This window comes from Halichoerus grypus, chromosome 3 (genome assembly GCF_964656455.1).
Source record: "Halichoerus grypus chromosome 3, mHalGry1.hap1.1, whole genome shotgun sequence".
In the NCBI taxonomy this organism is placed as follows: Eukaryota; Metazoa; Chordata; class Mammalia; order Carnivora; family Phocidae; genus Halichoerus; species Halichoerus grypus.
The window spans coordinates 145,335,855-145,358,565 of NC_135714.1; the positions used below are offsets into that span (position 1 = coordinate 145,335,855).

At 39.7% G+C, this 22,711-nt stretch overlaps 2 protein-coding genes across 2 annotated transcripts in view; one reads left to right on the forward strand and one right to left on the reverse strand.

Moving 5' to 3' along the window:
• PALLD (palladin, cytoskeletal associated protein) overlaps positions 1–22,711 on the forward strand; it is a 243,404-nt gene that overhangs the window by 135,356 nt on the left and 85,337 nt on the right. The window lies entirely within an intron of this gene.
• The window catches only part of CBR4 (carbonyl reductase 4), a 160,624-nt gene continuing 151,254 nt past the window's right edge, over positions 13,342–22,711 (reverse strand). Inside the window, exon 7 of the transcript XR_013446560.1 lies at positions 13,342–13,385. The gene's annotated coding sequence lies outside the window, so the exon portion shown is untranslated. The remainder of the gene's footprint in view (positions 13,386–22,711) is intronic.

Consider the following 22,711-nt stretch of genomic DNA (forward strand, 5'->3'; position numbering starts at 1 on the left):
CTTTCCTCTGTCCAATCCAATGCTTAAACTTGCCCACATTTCCTTTAGGGTTATGTTCAAACTGATTTTTCACAGTTCTAAGCATGCAGGGTCTTGCACAACGTCGTGCCTCTGTACATAGTTCTTCTACAAGTTGGAATGCCCTTGCCCCCACCCACCCCCTGAAACTCCTACTTACTCATCCTTTTGGGGTAGCTCAAAAGAGACCTTTGGGAACTGGGAGCCTCCCCCTGCTAAACCCCTACAGAGGCAATTGCTTTGACCTTATCTGTTTCACCTCCTGGTGAGTTAGAGCATTTAGCACCTTGTAATTCTAGGTCATAGTTTATCTGTTTCCCTATTAGAATGTGAGATCTTTGAAGGCACGGATTTTATCTCCTTTATTATATTTGTACTTCTTGTATCTGGCCCAGTGTCTTAACACAACATAATAGATAATAAATGTTGTTTAGTCCTTTGAGATCTAATCACCTATCATTTTTGATTACAGGATCAGGCTGCTTTTCACTGATTATCACTTGCTCCTGAGTAAAAATACAATGTAAATGGTCTCCTTCCAACTGGGAGAACTGGTCATCGAACATGGATAATTTTTATCAAGAAGCAAGCAGTTATATTTGAGGAATAAAAAAAAAATTAACTGGTTGTTATTTTCCTGGAGCTTACAGCTTATTTAAGTTGACAACACGTGTATGTGTGTATGTGGTGCGTGCGGGGCTACATACACACATAGATACAGTTTTACTTACTCTTTCAGCAAGGGCATGTTGAGTGCTAACCATGGGCCTGGAGTTGTGCCTGGCCCTGGAGATCCACACGCACACGCCATAGTGCCTGACCTCAACAGTTAAACACCAGTGCAGTGCATGATGTGATCCAGAAACAAAATCAATAACAACGTTCTGATAAACAGGCGGAAGGGGAGGAGCTTAACAAGGGGAAAACAACATAAACCTTACAAGTTAAAAAGCGAGCATGGAATTTACAAAGGGTAGTGAGGAATCTGATAAGATCGAAGGTTTTATAGAGATATTTAAGGGCCAATAAAAAGCTGTAAATAGCAAAATTTTACTTTGTGCTGCAAGAATTTGAGAGCTGTAAGGGACTGTTCAGCAAAGTGAGTGATATTTAACCGAACCTAATTCAGCAAAGACGTGTCGATTTCTGACTGTATAGAAAGTACTGTGCACATACTTTCTGTGACACATTCAGAAAAAAATTGGGGGGTGCACCTGAGTGGCTCAGTTGGTTAAGCATTAGACTCTTAATTTTGGCTCAGGTCATGATCTCAGGGTCGTGAGATCAAGCCCCACATTGACTCTGTGCTCAGCATGGAGTCTGGTTGAAATTCTCTCTCCCCCTCTGCCTCTGCCACGTGTGCTCTCACTCTCTCTCTCTCTCTCAAAATAAATAAAATCTTTCTTAAAAAAACTTTTTGAGTAGGTTTTCAAGAGCTTATAGCCCATTGAGAAAAGCAGAACATATCTGTAATAAGACTACTGTGCACTTCAGTAAGCCCATGAGAATATCAGGGGAATTCCTTCAGGGAAGATCTGAGAAGACTACATGGAAGAGGTGGGATTCTTTTTTTTTTTAAGGTTTTATTTATTTATTTGACAGAGACACAGGGAGAGAGGGAACACAAGCAGGGGGAGCAGGAGAGGGAGAAGCAGGCCTCCCGCTGAGCAGGGAGCCCAACGCGGGGCTCGATCCCAGGACCCCGGGATCATGACCTGAGCCAAAGGCAGAGGCTTAACTGACTGAGCCACCCTGGTGCCCCAAGAGGTGGGATTCTGAACTAAGGGTTGAAAATTGAGTAGATGCCTAGAAGGAAGCACATCCAGATAAGTTTAACATAGAGCATTTAAGCAGGCTGAGTATTTTAAGCATTTGCAATGGGGAGCAACTAAGGGACTTTTTTTTTTTTTTTATGTTCAGTTAGCCAACATAAAGGGCTTTTGAATGAGGAAATGAAGATTTGTTTCATTTCTTTACACATAGTATTTTTATATACCCTATATCTAATGAGTCCAAAACTGGAAGTGTTTGTGGGTCTGTTACTTCTATTATTTCTGCTGGTTCTTGCTCATGGTACTGTATTTCCATGTGTCCTTGGTGATTACATATATATATACACATATATATATTATATAAAATATATATATATGTTTTTACTGTAAGCCACTGGTGTCCCTTAGGAAATTGTGAGAATTCCTGGAGGCCTGTGATGAAGGTGTCTTCTTCCAGAAAGAATTTGTTCTGCCAGGTGTCTAAAGAAATCACCAGTCTGGGACTGTTTTACGCTAAATACAAGGCCTGAGGGTGTTTTTTTCTTTTAAATCATTCCTGATGATGGCAATCTGGGTTGTATATCTTCAAGGAAAAAAAAAAAAGGCCACTTGTAATTTCACTTTCTCAGGACTGTTTTTCTCTCCTGCACTTCTGAATACCAAGGTAGCTTCCTTTGTATTGCCCTGACCTTACATGTGTGGGTAGGTCGTTTTAACTTCTGGTATACCGTTCAACTGAGGGTCTTTTGGTGAGGGGTTTCAACTTTATGTGAAAGAGTCTATGGTTATTAGGACAGACTTGGGTTTTTTCCTTCTGTCTCTTGTTTATATGAGGCCATGAAAACTGAAGCTCATTTTCTATCTTCTGGAAAATTCCCCCGGGGTAAAGCAGCTTTACCACTCTGTGTTCCCACCTTTATTTAAATTTCCCTTATAAATTCTTACTTCTTGATAGCGTGTCAGTGTTTTAAGAAAATGATTTTTGTAATTTATCATGTATTTTCTTATTGTTTTCCGTGAAGGGTCAAGATACTTAGCCAGCCGTATTATATGAAACAAATTCTAAAATAAGATTTGCATTTTAGTAAATTAGCTATGTAGAGGATATATGGAGGGGAAATTAGGAGATGGTTATAATAGTACAAATGACAAAGGGATCTGAACCAAGGCAGTTGGAGTAGAATCAAGGGATGATAAGTTCAGTTTTGGACTTGTGTCTGAGGTGCTGGTGGGCATCCTGATGGACATATCTAATATGTGGTTAGAAAGATATTCCTTGGAAAGATGTTTCTGGAACTCAGAAGAGAGGTTGAGACTGAAGACATATTTTAGTCATCCACCTAGACAGAGTGATTAAAGCTTATGGAATTGGACAGATATCCTTGTGAGAGTCTGTAAAGTAGAAGAGAGGAAGGCTGAGGCAGACACTTGAGAAATGCCTACACTTAAGAATCAGATGCAGGAAAAAGTGAAGTCAGTGAACAAAACTAAGAAGGAGTGGTCAGAGAAGTCGAAAAAGAGAACTGGGAAAACAGGGTGTTGTAGCAAACAGTGGTGGTCAGCGTCAGCCTCTGAGGAGGGTGGGGCTCATTCTGAGGGTGGGTAAAGATTAAGCAGGGGAGCCGTGGGCAGAGTCTATTGGATTTGGTGCTTCAGTGACTCCTGAGGACCTCCTTAAAAGGCCTTTTTTTTTTTTTTTTTAAAGATTTTATTTATTTATTTGAGAGAGAGAGAATGAGAGGGGGGAGGGTCAGAGGGAGAAGCAGACTCCCTGCCGAGCAGGGAGCCCGATGCGGGACTCGATCCAGGAACTCCAGGGTCATGACCCGAGCCGAAGGCAGTCGCTTAACCAACTGAGCCACCCAGGCGCCCCAAGGCCATTTTGACTACAGTGCAAAGGGAAGAAGCAAGATTGTAAAGGTTGAGAAGAAAATGAAAAAGGGATATGTGAAGACAGCAAGTGTGGAGATTGTGCTTTTAAAACATTTGGTGATGGACTGAAAGAGAAAAAAAAAGGGATCTCAGTGATCCACAAAGGTCATTGGAAGGTGGTTTTAGGATAAGAAAAGTTTTGTAAGGAGCCCATTGACAAGAGGAAGAGATTTGAAGATTGAGAGTTTAAGTAAGTACGGTAGCTGGATGTGGGCCCTGGAGACTGGAAGGAATGGGACCTTGAACACCAGTTGGGGCTTGGATAATATTTCAAGGGAATGGAGGTAGTTCCCCTCCAAAGTTAGAGGTTGAGGGAGGAGATAATTAAGTGATCTCCTAGATGGAATAGGTGTTGAGAGACTGGGAGAAATTCGGTGACTTGAGGAGAATGGGAGAGGAGAACGACGTATATTACAGTGAATCTTTTAAGGAATCAGCTTTGTACCAGGAAAAGTAGAAGATTGTAGAGCAACCAAAAGAGACAGAATTGGTTGGATTCATGGCTCAGCTAACAAAATGTAATGTGACTTCCCGCACATATTCTCCAGGATATCTTTCAGATCTTCCTGCGTGGTCTTTCCCCACTATTCCCGCAGCAGCTGTGCTGGGTTCAGCACATTCTCATCCCTTCTCTTCTAGGTGAGCACTCATCTGAGTGGAATTGTATACGTGTCTACTTGGAAGGGAAGACAAATATCTTGATCCACTCTTGTCATCAGTAGATAGGGAAGTATTTTTTAACCAATAGGTATTCAAAAAATGTTTATTGAAGAGAAACAGGAAATTTAGAATGTTAGAATTTAGAATTAGAATATCTTTTTAAAGATTTTTAAGGGGAATGGGTATTTCAGCTTTGGGTGTTAGGGGTTTGGAGCAGAAGTATGAAAACCAAATAGAAAGAGGGGATGAAGGCAACAGTCCTACCCCAATCTACTTGCTAAAAGATCTGTTGAATAAGATAAGAAAGGTGGTTGCTATAAAGCTGTTTCAGGAAGTTTGTTAGACAACATGGAAAAGGCCAAAGGCATGAAGTGGGACATCAAAGAGTGGAAAAGTGTATTTCAGTAAACGGAAAGGAAGAGCATGAGGTGAACATGGTTATGATGACAGATGAGATACATGTCTATGAATGACTTCCTGCAACTCTCCTTGTTCTGTTAGATTGGTGAGACAAAGACCAGACTTAGGTTCACAGAACACTAACCTCAAACTGTGGCTTGAAACCAATTAAGAGCCAAGCAAGGATTACTCTTGACCCTCTTTGTCCGAATCTCACTTCCTTAGAAATATGTCAGCACAGACCATTAGTAAGGGGTATCCAGCACGTGCTGAGATTCCCTGCTTTTGGCCATTTCATGAAGGTGGTTAGCTTAAGTTCGTTTGTCAGGGCACTGTGTCCATAAGAATCTCCCTCTTGGGCCTCTCGTGGTTGATCACAGAATGTGTCAGATAGAGAGCTGATCTGCCTGGATAGACAAGGAGAGCAGGGTCTGTGGAACAGAGTTTGGCAGAAATTTCAACAAGGAGGCATCCAGGATGGCAGTGTGAGTCATGGCCAGATGTAAGGGGAGACTACATTTCCAACACACTGCTGGTAACAATTTAAGTTACGCTCTGTGTCCTGCCTCCTAGTTCGCAAAGATTTTCCAATTCAGGGGAGATCTCTGCAGCTCTTCCTAATAGTAGCTTAATGTGAAGACATTATGTTATGAGCATGTTGTATTCACAATTAGACCTCCTTGATGAGTATTTAGGTTCAGAGTCAAATGAGAGGAATCAGCTTCCAATTATACTCATTTGCTTGAAGTATTTGTATAATGAAGAGTTATGCATGTATTTCTTTTTGCATTTGAGACAAATGTGGGGAAGCATATGGCAACCATTTTCCTTCTTCCCCCATCAAAACCTGGAGTATAAATATGGGTGTGGAAATTAGAACAGGCCTAAAAACTGCACTGATTCCCAACCCCCCACATCCACTTGTGGGCTTGAATGCCAGGCTCTCTGGGCAAAAGCCGGGCCTCGCAGAGAGGGACCTCCCTAAAGGCAAATAGGTGGTTGGAATGCTAGTGTGGAAAGGCTCATTGTCTCTGGAGCGTTTTCAGTGTTGATGTCTTTTCTTTTGTGAACGGTAACCATTTCGAAGAAACCTAAATGGTAATCTATTTCCTGCCTCATGGTTGAAGGTCCAAATGATGCATTTTTTTTCCTTCAAAATAATAACTCCAAGAAAATATTCAAGCCTGTGGGAGTTACAGAGGGGATGGTATGATGCAGATATTATTGATTTTATTGGGATCCTAGAATTGTTTTCTCCCTTCCAGATTAGTGCTCTTCTTGCTACAACATGCCATCATGGTGCACAGGGAACATAAAAGAAGGACATGTTCTGAGAATCCTCCCCTGCTTTAGAGCAAGTTGGTTATAATCAATTTAGGATGAAAAATTAAAAGTAGGGGGCACCTGGGTGGCTCAGTTGGTTAAGTGTCTGCCTTCGGCTCAGGTCATGATCCCAGGGTCCTGGGATCAAGCCCCATGGGCTCCCTGCTCAGCAAAGGAGTCTGCTTCTCCCTCTCCCTCCCTCCCCGTTTGTGCTCTCTCTCTCTCTCTCAAATAAATAAATAAAATCTTTAAAAGAAAAATTTAAAGCATAATCAGATATGTATTTATTTATTATATGAATCAGAAAAGATTCATTTATTTATTTGAGAGAGTGAGAGCATGAGTGGGAGGAATAGAGGGAGAGGAGGAGAGAGAATCCCAAGCAGACTGAGCTCAGTGCAGAGCCTGATGTGGGGCTCAACCTCATGACCCTGAGATTACGACTTGGGCCGAAACCAAGAGGTGGCCAGTCAACGGACTGGGCCACCTGAGGGCCCCAATCAGATATATTTTAAATGGTAAACTTGATGTATATAATATTTTGACTCCCCTATAAAAAAAATTAGTTTTGGCTTTTTAAAACCTGTTGGTATGATCAAATAATGAGTGCATCAGAAACCTTCTCTCCCACCTCTGAGCGCCCCTTCATGGTGTTCCCTGAGCCCAGCGGTAAGATGAGAGGTGGGATATAGAAAGAACCAAGCTAAAGTGAACTCTGAATCCAGTAGGGAATGTGTGGGATGAAGCAACAACAAAAAAATGTATTGACAGCCTGTCAATAATAGGTTTTGCCAGCATTTTTTAGACGTTCCAAACCAGTCTCAGAGAATACATGATCCCAAGAACACAGAGAGAAAGGTCAGTCTAAGTCAGCCCAAATTTATGGCTGAATTTGGGAATCACTAATGTGCAGACCACAAACCAAAAATACAAGAACCAATAAGCTTGGAGTTTAGAAATTATTTGAAATTATTTTAATCTAGTAATTCCTGATATTTTTTTTTCACTTAAGAACTCACATTTCAAATCTCTCAACTAATGTACCAAATGTGTCTCCCAGCAAAGCATGGGCAATACAGGTGTAAATTCATTAAGTAATATCTTAAATGGTCGGTCTTGAGCAAATATGCAATTTCTGCTAGGCCTTTGGGGATGGTTGAACTCTCACCACATTGGGAATTCTGATTTAAAATGATGTCTGCATTTTAGGGGTGCCTGGGTGGCTCAGTCGGTTAAGTGTCCGACTCTTGATCTCAGCTCATGTCTTGATCTCAGGATCATGAGTTCAAGCCCCGTGCTGGGCTCTGTGGTAGGCAAGGAGCCTACTTCAAAAAATAAAAAATAAAAATAAAATAAAAAGTTGTCTGCATTTTAAAGATGTGGAAAGTAAGATTCATAGGGATGAAATGACGTACTCAAAAGTAATACAGCTGCTTTGCAACAAAACTGGCAAGAGAAACGCAGGTCTCCAAGCGCAGTCTTGGGCTCGTTTCTGGATGCCAGTGTTCTCCATGATGCTTTGCAGAACACGGGGCTGAAAGAGAGCAACCGTGGATTTTTCCAAATCGTGGCGGAACGTTCTCAATTTAAAATTTTTCTCCCATAAAACAACGCATTTTTTGAAGTTTTAGGGACTGCTACCACTTTTCTTCTTAATGACAACAAGATGAATGTGCAAATGTAAACAATCATTTTAAAAACTCAGAAACAGACTTTCATAGATTTCTTTTCCATGGACGTGTGCCATGACCGTGCTTCAGTATGGCAGGCATGCAGAGGCATTTTCCCTTTTGCACAATCGCCAGGTGTTCCTGTTAAATAGAAGAGTGTGCAGAATGTCACGGCTTCCACGTGCTGTCAAACCAGAGCCAGTCTGAATTCACAAGCCGTGTTGTCAGGCACATCCAGCTTCCTTAAGGTTACAACCAGTGGGAATGACTGAAAGCAGGTTTATAACTTACACCCTGCCTATATCCAAGAAGGATTTAGGACTTCTATCAACAGGAATTCATCCAAGTCAGTCTGAAACTGTTCTAAATAAGAGGGTAATACACTTTGGGAATTTGGTAAGCTGAATGTTATTTCCACATTGGTCACCATGGTGAACACAAATAAGCAAAATTGATGGAATGGCAACAAGGCAGGGAGAAAATGTGCTTTCTATAGAATGTGATCTGTTCCTTGTAATGATCAGTGGTGACTATAAAGGCTGGTTGCAGCATCTCGTCCAATGCCTGATAAATAACAGGGCTTCAGTCATTAGCACAATGGACGAGGGAAAAGTACTATTTTCAGTGGCTAAATGAGAAATAATATTCAGCGATAGGATATCCTGTATGTTTATATGACTTACCTTTGGAAACAAGCTCCGATTCTTTTTTAGGGCAAGTGTTGGGAACAAACTGGCTATTGAATCACTTAAGGGTACTTCTGGAAAAATAGCTCATTCTTAATTTCTCAGTCAAGTTAGACAAGAGCTAATTGCAAAGGGATTAAAACCTTGAAAACTGCTTTGTTCAGCTTATTGTTTCAGGTTTCCCTTTGGAGTGTGGATGATGTGTTTATTTGACATAATAAATACCACCATCCGCTTTGTTCCATGAACCAAAAGGCTATGTGCTTGCCCAAGGAATTTCTCGATTGTTTATATGTAAGGAAACACTGCTCTGTTTTATTGGATGGGGCCATTGCAACTTCTTTCTTAAATAGGGAATGCAGAGAGCTCTACTTTCCCCCACACACATCTGAGCAGAGAAACCAGAAAATATCCTTCCACGCTCCAAATGCCTGGCTGTTTTCAACTCCAGAGAGCAAAGTGAATTAACAGTTGCTGAAAAGGGGTGTGTGCTTCATTTAGGAACCCAGAGCTCCACTTGGGCCTGTGTCCTATATTTCTTAAAATATTAGATTGGAGTATTTGGCATATACTATATAGAGATTCGAGAAAGTTGAAAACAAAACAGAACCACTCTAACAGCCAAACTTAAAAGCCAGAATGCGGAGGAATAAAATAATCACAAATTAGGCAGCCTGGAGTTTCTGGGGGGTTTTGTTTTTTTAAATACATACCCTGCCATATGAGGAGGGCAGTTGTGTGAAATACATGCTTTGCGGTGACTTCGAGTGTATGCAACAGAGCAGCCTTTCCAAACAGCTGAGAGCTCTCTGGTCTCTTATGATTTCCAAAAGGTACTCCTTAAATGGGCATAACTGATGGGTGATTGGCGAGTGAACAACAGAGAAGGCTGAGTCACAGTGACCTGCTGAGGCCAGCCGTGTGTGTGTGTGTGTGTGTGTGTGTGTGTGTGTGTGTGTGTGTGTGTAGGAAAGGGGGAGCAGTGGGCAAGGGGCGGGGGTGAAGGGAGGCTGCAAGCTTAGCAGAATGTTTGAACAAGACAAAGAGCAGTTCCAGCAACCAAATAAGGAAGTCAGCGCTGAAGGATTTCAGAATAGAAGTGTGTCAGAGACTCAAGGCAATCTGGGCGAGTAAAAATAAGCAAAGAAAAATGTCAAAGGATTTTTGTTTCACTTACACAAGATATAGAGGGAAAATAGTATCTCCTCTTTAAGCAGGGAGAGAAACACAAAGTGTATCTTTCCCCTTCTGGTGGCTTTTTGTAGACATGTGTCTGAAGAGATGTTTAGAAACTCTTTGAGCAGCTGAAATAATAAGCATTTTCTTGTTAAACGTGGGGGAAAAAATGCAAGTTGTACATTAGAAGCACTGTAGTATTCTTTTTATGTATAATTGATGAAACTTTTAGCCAGAGATGATGAAAGTTTCCAAGAAGCCACAAAAATATCTTGAATCCCAGTTTCAGACATGCCCTGAACACTGAGTTACAATTGTATCCATTGAGAAGAAGCTTACCTCTTAACAAGATAGTTAAATAGCCAGTAGACATACTGTCTAATTAAATACGTTGACAGTTACTGAAGATGTCAGAGGAGGCAATTATGCAGAGAAACTGGCAGTGCCTCTTTGAGTCTTCTGTTTCATCTCCCAAACTCTCCAGCGTGGCAAATAATATTTGTTACCAATAATATGAACTGACATTGATTTTATTTTGACACTTTTGTAGCATGGGTGGAGAAGAACTGAGATGTGGAAGAATTATTTCAGACATTCCTAAACATAGTTAGAAACACCTTTGTGTGCCACAGAACCAACAGAGAGAAATTGTTTCTCTTAACCAAGAAATCTATTTATTTATGTTCCTAGCCAGAAATAGAGGGCATTAATCTTGTATCGGAATTTGTTTAAAACTTCACTAACTTCGAATTGTTGGCAACTTTAAGAAAGGAGACTAGCGAATGAACCTACCCTTCTGATCCCCAGATATACAATTGGCCAGCCCTCAGTTGAATCAGAAAGTATCCGACCACTGCTTAAGAGGAAATAGAGGAATTTGATAGCTGACCGGAGGGCAGAAATGGGGAGCACCACAGCACGCAGACTGACCACTGTGTCAGGGTGATCTTAGAATGCAGTACAACCTGGTTCCAAAAGTAGCCACTCCTTGTAAATTTAGATATAAACCCTATTTAATAAGCCACCGTTATTATCACCCTCTTCAGGAAGATGTCATCATCCCAAGAAAATGTTTATCATCACTAACAAAGAATTGAATTCTTAAAAAAAAAAAAAAAGGCAATTTAGCAATAAACGTCAAGAGTTATACAAACAACATTTGACCCCAAAGTTATACTTTTCGTATTTGCCCTGAGGAAATAATTCAAAGAGGAAAAATGTATAAGCCTGAAAATGTTCACTATAGCATTTTTTAAAAGGTTTGTTAACTTATTTATTTTAGAGAGAGAGAGCACGGTAGGGAGGAGCCGGAGGGATAGGGAGAGGGAGAGAGAGAGAGAATCTCAAGCAGATCCTCTCTGAACACGGAGCCCCACGTGGGGCTGGATCTCACAACGCTGAGATCGTGACCTGAGCTGAAACCAAGAGTCGGACACTCAGCTGAGCCACCCAGGCACCCCACTGTAGCATTTCTTTTTACAATTTCAAAAGAAAGAAACTTAAGAGCCAAAGAACACAGAATGTTGGTCCTCTTGTCTTAATTAATGAAATATTATGCAGCCTCTAAAACTAGTAATGATAAGGCTGTGAAGACAAAAACATTAATGATAGTATAGTGATGCTGAAAATTTAGCTTATAAAATTATACACTCCTTGTGTAGCTATGCTTTGAAGACTGGAAAAGACTGTGGAAAAAAATAATAGTGGTAAAAAAGAACTGAGGCTTCAGAGTTTATCTATGTAGCAAATGTAAATCACAGAGTTCAGTTTGCATAATGATATTGTACCAAAGTTGGTGATTTAGGGAACTGCTTTATTTACTGACTTGATATGTCAGTTATTTGCAACATAGCAAAGCCAGCTGTATTTCTCTGAGAGAGAAGCAGATACAATATAACTGCAGAGGCTGCTGGGCCATTTCTCCCCGATCTCTCCAGAATAGCTCTGATTAATATGAAGTAACCAGAAGCTGGCAGAGTTAGTCCAGGATTCAGAAGTGTCACCAGCAGGGCTCCATTTGAAAGAGGAAAAGATACTGGACCCACCCACACAGGGATCTCCTTTTCAAAGCGCTCGATGGCACCTGGTAGCAAACGTTGGCATTGAGAGCTCAGAATTCTCATCTCTGCCCTCAGAGCAGTTTGTTTCATCTTTCAGTGCTTCACTTTTGATCCCTCTGCTACTGAAAATAATTATAAAGACTTCCAAGTGTCTAGGAAGTACTTTACATAAAGCAGCTCATTTGAATTATTTACGGGAAAAAGTTAATTGAGACTTAGAACAATGCACAAATTATTTATATACCCAGGTGTCAAAAAGCAGAGAAGCAAATCTGTCTTTGTAGAATTTCCTGTGATGATTTATAATAACTGTATAATAATTATAGATGTTAGCTGTAAACTCATCCAACTCCCTATAGTGCAGATTTGAAAATTGAAATACAGGACTTGAAGTGAATTGTGCAAGATCTAAGTGAGTTATGATGGAGCCAACTCGTTTGTGGAATATAGTATTTAAGTCCCTAATGGCTGTTTTTCTGTCAAGTCTCTATTGCCCTTCCCTTCTTGTTCTTTTCCTGTGGTGAACTTAAGTGGCACTTCCATCAGTCTTGTTTTGATAGACTAAGAGTTTAAAAGAGCTTTAATCTATATTCCTGACTTAGTCAAGGTGGTACCTTAACAGTTTGCTTCATCTGGTTACTTATTTGGAATATAAACTCCTTGATGGCTCCATGTGGCCATGTTGCTCGGTGATGACAATAGAAATTGCTAAACTGTTGGCAACAATACCACATGCACTGGGCCACATAATTTACAACAGCTCGGTGAACCCTCACAGCAACTCCATGAGGTGTGTAGCATTATTTCCATTTTACAGAGGAGGAAACTGAGGCACAGAGAGATTGAATAAGTTATCCAAAAACATCCACCTAGCAGGTGACAAAGTTGGGATTCAGACCCAAAGCATGAGCTCTTAAATATGAAATCGTATGACTTCAGTGAAAGCTTTTGAGGATACACTTAAAGAACCACAAGCAGGTTACAGTTATCTTCAAAATATCCAAAGGCTCAGTTGGTTAAGCTTCTGCCTTCGGCTCAGGTCATGATCTCCCGGTCCTGGGATCGAGCCCCACATCCGGCTCCCTGCTCACTGGGGAGTCTGCTTCTCCCTCTGCCTACCAGCCCCCCTCCACCCTGCTCATGCTTGCATGCTCTCTCTCTCTCAAATAAAGAAATAAAATATTTTTTTAAAAAATATCCAAAGGTATGAGAAGGAACTTCCACTTTAATTCAGAAAATAAAACTTTGGGCTTCCAGAAGCCAGGTATTCAAGTGGCAATTTGTCAGTTTGAATATGATAGTTACAGAGCTCCAGAAATTACCTGCATGAATAAAACTTTGGAAGTAGACATATAAAATTTGAAATATTTGAAATCAATGAAGGAATCTAATGATACTGTTCTTATATATTAAGTGAGGATCTCAATTTAAATTGTTAAACAGAACTGAATGTCTCTGCATTTTCTTGGGTTATGGGTCCTGCCACATCAATAGGAAAAAAGATTGGGCAGGTCAAATGCTCTGCTTGTGTACAACATCCAGACTCCCAAGAATAGCAGACATAAAGCTACACCCAGAATAATCTGTTCTGTAACTTACAGGATGGGAGTGGGGGTCCACATGGGGGAAGCTCCAGCCCTCTGCTGTGGCTTTCTCAAGTCTTCAACTGTCTGGAGTATTTCATTGAATCTGTTATAGAAGGAATAATTCAAAGGAATTACTTTGACTCATTCTATACCCCTCCCCAAATTAGTGTAAAATGGACCAGAAAGCTTCATCTTAAATTAAATTTGCATGTTTGCAGCCATATATCTAGAAACATATAGTGCTAAAGGTAAAGCTGGAGATGGAAATCCTAAAGCAGACCCTCAGCCAGACATCATCTGGTGAATTGAGTTGATTACCTAATTTGTTCTCGACCCCTTTCTAACTTAGCTTAAAACCATGACATACGAAATTTTTTGGTCATTTATCCTTGTTAGAAAGATATTTTGTATGCATGTATGTGTGTGAGTGTATATGTTGTATATATACACAAATATGTACGTATATGTATATTTCGCATATACAAACATGAAATATATACATGTATTATGACATATTATAAAATATACACAAAGAGAAGTTTAAAGAAAAGGTTTTAGTATTTTTTCTCACTTCTCAATGGATTATCATTGAAAACCACTGCTCTGTGTGATACCCCAATACCCATTTGAAGAGTTGCCACAAAAGTCCTACACCCCCAGGTCGGGGTGGGTTGGCCTTAGGTCTGATCTTAGAACCGTCTAGCTGAAGAGAACATTAGTGATCATGCAGTTCAGCCTCTTCAGTGAACAGATGAAGAGACCCTGAGACTAAGGGACTTTTGCCCAAATGCCTCATTTCTGAGGAGTTAGGACCTGATGAGATAATTTATTCTATTGAAAATCTGGTATACTTGAAATTTGTTAAAATGATAGATCTTAAGTGGTCTTACCTCCTCCCCCCCCGCCACACACACATATATACAAATAGTACCTGTGTGAGATGATGGATATGTTCATCAGTTTGAGTGTGGTAATCATTACACAAGGTATACTTCCATCAAAACACTATATTGTAATCCAATAAGGGGCTAATATCCAAAATATATAAAGAATGAATACAACTCAGCACCAAAAAAACAATCCAGTTGAAAAATAGGTAGAAGACCTGACTAGATATTTTTCCAGGGACGACATACAGAGGGCCCACAGACACATGAAAAGATGCTCAACATCACTAAACATCAGAGAAATGCAAATTAAAACCACGGTGAGATATCACCTACACCTGTCAGAATGGCCAAAATAAAAAAGGCAAGAAATAACAAGTGTTGAGGATGTGGAGAAAAAGGATCCCTCATGCACTGGTGGTAGAAATGTAAATTGGTGCAGCCACTGTGGAAAACAGTGCGGAGGTTCCTCAAAAAGTAAAAATAGAAATACCATATGATCCAATAATTCCACTACTGGGTATTTACCCAGAGAAAACAAAAACACTAATTCAGAAAGATATATGTACCCCTATGTTTATTACAGTATTGTTTATAATAGCCAAGATAAGGAAGCAAACCCAAGTGTCCATCAATAGACAAATGGATAAGGACTGGATAGGGAGGATGAATGTGTACACACACACACACACACACACACACGATGGAATATTATGGTGCTGTAAAAAAAAAAGACGAGATTGTGCCATTTGTGACAACATGGATGGACCTAGAGGGTATTATGCTAAGTAAACTAAGTCAGACAAAGAAAAATACCATATGATTTCGCTTATATGTGGAATCTAAAAAAACAAAACAAATAAAACCAGAAATAGGCTCATAAATACAGAGAACAAACTGATGGTTGCCAGAGGGGAAGGGGTGGGGGATGGGCAAAATGGGTGAAGGGGAGTGGGAGATACAGGCTTCCCGTTATGGAATGAATAAGTCACAGGAATAAAAGGCACACCATAGGGAATACAATCAGTGATACTGTAATAGCACTGTATGATGACACATGGGAGCTACACTTGCAGTGAGCATAGCATAACATATAGAGAAGTTGAATCACTATGTTGTACACCTGAAACTAATGTAACATTGTGTCAACTATACAACTCAAATTTGAATTTTTTTTAAAATCACCGTGTTGTATACCTTAAATATATAGAATTATTTGTTTATCAATCATAGGTCAGTGAAGCTGGGAAAAAAAAAATCCGTTTTCAAAAAGTAAGTCTGAGTAGATACATGATAACAATGAACTGAGTTTAGCCATTGTTTTACCAAATAGCGGAGCTTTTTTGGTAGCGAAAGAACTCTTTTCTTACCATGAACAAGTTGAAATTGTAAAAGAACTCCTTAGGAACTTAAGTGAAAGGTAGAACATTTTGCAGAGGAAAGCTGAGTGATACCAGATCAACAGAAGCTCTGGGCAAAGGGGCTGTATAAATGGGGGTGTGGGTAACCCAGGGAAGTATTAGGAGCTACTTGCTAGCTTGGAATCACGTCCTGCCGTGATCCTGAGTTAGCATCATGATCAACCTGATGCTAACTTATTCTTCAGACACAAGTCCAACTTCTAAGCGCTTGAGGGATTTTTGTTAAGCCTTTTAAGGGTATCCAAATGAATTAACTATTGTGCTTCACCTACGCTCCAGTAATTCACGTTCAGTGGGCAGCTTTATTTTCCCAGATGTGCAGTTTGTTCACAGGGGAGTTATGAGTAATTAACTCGTAAAAGAAATGTCCGAGTGAACAACTGCAAAGCACCTGTTGTTAACAGCTGATTTTGTCTCCTCGCTTAGATTATAAAGAGCTTGAGAATGTGAGACTGTGTTTTCTTCTTTTAAAACCTGGTGACACCTACTGATGTAGGTTCACACAGAAGACACCGTGAAGAGAGACTAAGTGGTAGAGTTTGTCTTTATGGTTCATGAAAGGAAAGTGTCAAGGGTTCAGACAACCATCAGCTACCTAAGATTAGAGCTACATTATGACCTTCATGGGCCCTAGGCATTTTGCCTTTGTGTGTCCCTTTCTCCATTAAAAAAAAAAGTTAGAATTATATTTTACAACTGCATTGGTATAGAGATGCATATAATCCCGGTTAGCTTCATTATTATACAGTCATCATTATAATATTTACATTCACTTTTTCCTTCTGAGTATAAAAATGTTTCAAATAAAAAGTTTTTTTCTGGGCTGCCAAAAGTATTGTGGGCACCAGCCACGGTACCTACAGTGCCCAGTGACAAATTGGCCCCTCCTAAGATTATGGACACAGGCACTGCATAAATCACAAATGGCCTCATCTATTTTTACCCTCATTGTAATAAAGAACATTGCTAATCCCTTTTAACTTCCTCTCTTTTTCTTGATGCTTCTCTCTGAGCAACAGGTGGTTCAAAGATCAGCAATCCCCTTCTCCTTAAGTAACACCACGTGGCCTCGAATAGCTGGTGGGGTGCGGGCCTTCCCGCCCCCGCCCCCGCCCCCAGCATGCTAGGGCTGTTCATGCAGGGTCTTTTGGCCATATTGTGATGACTCTGGGGCAGGTAACTGAATCCAAAATTAATTCCTCTGTGATGCCAAAAGACTGTGCCTTTGTTCTCCAAAATGGAGTCAACTTGAGAGGATAATTTTTGTCAGACCAGTTTATCCATTGCCAGGACACAAGGTTTCGTTAAGTGTCATACACTGGGCAAACAAACAAGGGAACAATGACACCAAAGTTATGTCAGGCTTCTCCTTGTGCCACCCACAAGTGAAGACAGAATAATGTTACCACCTATAAACTAATGAACTAAATGCAACCGTGGCGCTAAAACGTGTATATACCTGTTGCTAATAAATTAATCTCTAATGAAGCTTTTTAAAAATTGAGATAACGATTTGCAGAGGGTTTGGTTTTCAGGAAGTAAGACTGAATTTAGTCTTTATGATTACTGTCTTTCTTGAATTAAAAACTTTACTTTCTGAATCTTAACTTTGTCCACTTTGCACAGAAATTACACTTTTTAAACTGGGGCTCAAAGCTCCGATTTCCCTCAGTTCAGTCTTTTCTCTTTGAACTTTATTCATGTGCCATGTTTCATTAAAATTCGTTACATATAAGACGTGGCCATTTGAAAACATTTATAGGCCACTGGCTTTTCTGAATATAGCAGATTGAATCAAAGTTTAGTTCGAAAAGGCCCTTGATTTTCATCCCAATCAAGTGGCCAAATTGCCTCCGAATCATTTAACTTTGTCTTAGGTTACTAAAAACAAATAGACAAATATGATATGCTGATATAAGAATAATGATCTCAGTTCTTTGGGACAATAGGACTCTTATTCACGTCTAATGAACTCATGCATAAAAATCTTGATTTTTATCTCTTGAAATCTAGTACTTCATTGTGTCAGTGGTGACATAGTATAACTTATTTAATGGGCCCATCACAGGCAGTATCAATATTGCTAAGTCAGTTGTTTTAACTGTCAATCATATAAGCTGTATGTCAGATAAATTAATTCTTTTAATTACTGTTACCAAATATTTCCTCTTACGAGTTTTAGGATCTACATTCAGGGAGTTTTCCATTGTGAAATGCATCTGTTAAGTTTCTGTTTTAAAAGAAAATTTAATTAGAATATTGTCTCCTTCCCTTTCCATACTAGAGTCTCGGTTTGCACATTTGGCTGTGTCAGAGACATCCACTGTGAAATAATCTCCACAATTCTCTTAGTAGGTGGATATCTCTGCTAGCAAACTTTTCATCACTGCACCCAAGCAAATCCCTGTGTATTTCCCTAATGAGAGAAATTAAGTAATTTAGAGAACGTAATCCTATTAATTTGAGCCAGGGGATTAGTTTATTACTTCAAGGGAATGGATGCTTAAGTTTAGGATGTAAAGGATTTGGTAGAGGGAAGATTTCAGAGTTAGGGAAAATAGGCCCAAATCCCTCCTCCTTGTAAACGCGGTCTCCTCTCTGTATCCTGTTGGGAGTCCACCGTTTCCTGTGCATTTAAATCCTCATTCTGAGAAAGGCACTGCAAACCCACGGCAGCTCCAGTACCGAGGTGAGGTAGTTTCACTTCCTGTATTTCTGGGCGCGACAATGGAATGATGGCTGGTCTGTGTGTTTTGGAAGCGTCCAGAGCCGTCTATATGAAGTGCAACACAGGATTCCTTATTCTGGTGTCATCAGAGGCAATAGTATTAAGAGAATCCACGGACAAAGTTCTGTCACCTCACCCATAACCTCATGAATTGCCATTGCGATTAATCTAAAATATTGAAAATGTGTAATCCTAAACTGATGATGTCATATTTATCTATTATCAGTGACTATATTTGTAAGACACAGCTGAAGGTTTTTCTTAGGCAGGATGAAGTTAAACTAACCAGTCAACTGATAACAGTATTTCCCCATTTACTCAGGAGAATTGCATAAAAGGCAAATTCCTCCTTTTAACTATGCCTTTTCAGTAATCCACGTGGAATCTGTGGATGATTCCATCAGAGCCAGCATAACTCATTTGATTTGGAAAAGGATACTCAATAATGAGTCAGATTCTTCTGTGCATGAAGCAGGACATGGTCAGAAACTGCCTTAACTATTTCAGGTCAAACAAACACTGTGTAGAATAAAACTTGCCATAATAAATTACTGATTTATTGATGGATATCTTAGTGTCCTGAGACTGTTAATGGACTTAGCATAAATATATACTTTTCAGTCCAAATTTATAGTCTCTGGACTTTGGGTCCTGGAGTTAACAATTTATGTCATTGTTCCTCCACTTGCCCTCTCTGTGTCCTCGGATAAGTTGCCTAACCTCTCTGTGCCCATCTTCCTCCTCCATGAAGGGGGGCATGGCAGTAACAACCATACTTCCCCATGGGTCGTCGAGGAAGATAAACTAGGAGAATGCATGTGAAGTAATGGGCATAGTGTCAGCACAAAGTAAAGTACAGATTACTATTTTTTACTCTGTTCCTAACTAAATACTGTATTGTGTAAAACACATTCCTGAGATACTATAAGGTTATAAATGTACACGTTAAAAGGGGAAGAAAACCAGCCTCCACCTTCTCCATATCCAACACCACGTGAGGCACTTCACAGGCAGCGTCTCCCTTCATCTTCTCAGCAGTAATCCCAGCTAAATTCCTTGACCTCCATTTTACAGATGAGAAAACAGAAGCTCTAGGAGTTTAAGATCATGGCGACAGCCTTTGATTGACCCCAGTCTGTGTGGCTCCAAAGCCCATGCCCTTTTCAGGATACCCGGCTACTAGCTGATCTCGGAAGGCCCCTGATAGCTCCGATTCCGTGATTCCTCTGGAGTTGCACGGAGGCTCAAGGCTTACTTTGCTCTCACAAACGCTATCTGTTCTGTTTGCAAGTTCATGATCTTTTTTTACGTTCCACAACCGCAGACCTTCTGGTTGTCATGTTCCCTCTCATGTACTATTTTATGTCCACTGGGTTCTAGTCACATTTAACACAAGTACAAGCAGTCCCGTTTCTTTCCTCCTTATCCTTTCTCCCTGCTCTTAATAAAAAGTTATGTACAAACCAAAGAGCCAGAAAGTTACCTTGGCCAGTGGAATACATTAATTTGTTTTTATGTTGAAACTATGAATTGTCCTTGGAGGTTTGCCCTGTACCTCCTCCCCTAATAGTCTGTATTCATGATCACATAATGCACAGTGTTTAGCCTCTTGAGAAGACACACATTTTCATTTTTAAAAATTTCTTACTTTTGTTAAAATAATTTGGTAGTTAATATGGAAACAAATGTGTGTCCTAGAAAATGCTGCAATTAATTAGAAAGGGTCCACATTCAAAGTGGTCCAAGATTTTTTTAAAGGGCTCACTTTTAAAATGAATAGAATAAAAAGTTGATCTTAAGCATTCTCCCAGAAACATTTCCCCAATAATATTAATTGGAACCAATATCAGATAAAATCTGTAATTGCTGTACTATTTTCCTAGTCTCGTTCTTAGAGCTGGCTGAATGGAATTGGGAACCCTTGCAAAAGTAGTATCTATAAGAAAGAAATGGTCCATTCAGCCAAGATTTTTACCTTTTAAAAATATAGCAAGAGCTACATTAACAAATTTTTAAAAATCATATCAAAGCACCGGAAATGAATGGAATATTCATTCCCTTATTCCCATATCCCCTTATGCTGAATTGATATCAGAACATATTGTACACACTATTGATCACTCCGGGAGAATGTGTAACAAAAGCCACCTTATAGAAAATGTGCCAACCCCAAAGCCAAGAGTTAAGAAAATCTCAAGTTTTTGGTAGTTTTCATTAAAATACTATTTTAAGCAAAATGCCTGAAGATTTACTAACATTCTTTTATTGCTACATGTAAATGAAAGGAACGAGAATACAGAATTTGGCCTTCATTTATAGGTTAGACAAGCATGACTGAACCATGTAGAGTTGTGGTGGTAGTGTTTTGAATGGACATTTGGTGCGAGGATATTGCTTTGCTAATACTATCCATTTATAAAGTATTGTTCCCTCTGCTGAGCACATCTGAGATAAGTGCTGTGTAGTACCTGTCAGCAGTTGTATCTGTTGATCTCTGTATAATCTATGATTTGGATGCACTGCCAAGATCTTGTTTGCTCAGTGAACACCATTTGTTTTTAGTTGTCTTTTGTTCTTTTTAGTTTTGAACCACCTATGTCTCACCTTTTTCACTTGAGAGAAGATGAAAAACATGTAAAGGAATGGCTTTAAGGATTACCTTCACCCATTCCACGTGTCTTCCCAAACAACCAGACCCTTGAGCAAGCTATTTCATCTCCAATTAAATTTGTATGTCGGAAGCCATAGGTCTGTGAGCCAAAGTGTGCCAGAAGTGAAGCTAGAGTCAAGAGTCCTAAAACAAAACACTTTAAGTCCTAAATGCCAAACACTCCCAGGGAGGCCAGAGGGAATCCCAAGAGTGCAGCCCCTGGTCAAGTAAAAGTCGATTGCATGTTTGTTCTCTACCCCTTTCATCTTCCCTTAAAACCATAGAACTCTTTTAAGTTTCAGCTAAGGGAGAATGAAGAAAAAAAAATCTAAAGAGAAGGTTGTTGATCAGAATCCTCAGTGAGTACGAGAGGATGAAGTGTTCTTTTCAGGCTTGGCAGAAATTCCTATCAGTGCTTCTACTGATAATAGTTTTCACAATTCTGGAACTTGCCAAAGTGATAGCTAAGATGTATCCACGCCTCCCACACTTCATGCATAAAAAGTTTAAAAGTTGAAAGCATTAGCATATTCAGTGTTTTGTACCAGTTCCTTAAATCCTCCTGGATTTGCGCTCGGAGAAAGGAAAACTGATCCACACAAATGCTGCTTTCTGGGCTCCTGTAGACAGAATAAGGCAGAGATGGCAGATCCTAAGGGGTCATCCTTCTTTTGCTGCCTCTTGAGAGTGAAGGAATTGGATGTTTTCTTGCAGATAATCAACCCATCTGTTCCACTCTACGAACCCTCCCATGGTGAGTAAACATGTATGGTGGTAGGAACCCATGCTTATCTAATTTATTCCTTCTGTGTTCATGTTGAGAATGGACTCTGAAATCATAAAATTACAAAATTTAAGAACCGAAACGTTAAAATTCATCAAAGTAATCCCATTATTGTGGAAATAAGAAAACTCTAGAGTTCCACAGTTAAGGACACAGATTCCTAAATTCTAACTCTCATTTTAGAATTCTTTCTTCACTTCACACTGCAGCCTGCAAGAAAATCCTGTGATACGCCAAGTGATGTCATTGCTGCCGCCCTAATGGCCATTTGACATGGGGATGAGCAAACTAAAAAGTCAAAGGCAAAGTTTAACAGTGAAATACTGAGTTTTTTACCTGCTTGTCCTCTCAAAAATTGAAAAGAGGGTAGTGCCTTGTGTTACGCCTAGAAAGATGACTACAGTGTATTATAGGTTTTAAAAAAAAGTGGGTTAGAGAATCATTGTAAATGATGATCTAATCTCTGTTTTATTATGTGTTTAAATACACACACGAAAGTCTGGAAGGGAAGACTGTAGGCTGTTAACAATGTTTATCTCTGGTAAAGTTACAGGGAAACATCCACTTTGGGTTTATTTGAATATTTTATAGACATCATTTTACATTTATAAATAAAGATATTTCAGAGAGAGAGTATCTGGTTCAGGGCTGTGAACCTAGAAACCCTATTGTTCAGTATTAATGAAGGTAGGGATAAAATTACTAGATAACTTAAACATGTGGTCCACTGGCTATTCAAATCTAGTTGGCATTATTGGCATTTACTTGAAAGGGCCCTGGCACAACAGATGTTCTGTAAATGTTAGGTAACATTCATTCATTGCTTTTATTGACAGTTTATTGTGTGTAAAAGAAATTTGGTCTGAGTGGTCAGGGAGCATACACTCCAGTAGTAACAGGACAGAAATAACCGGGGTAGTGTGCTAACCTAACCACAGGATTATGGACTCAAGGATTAT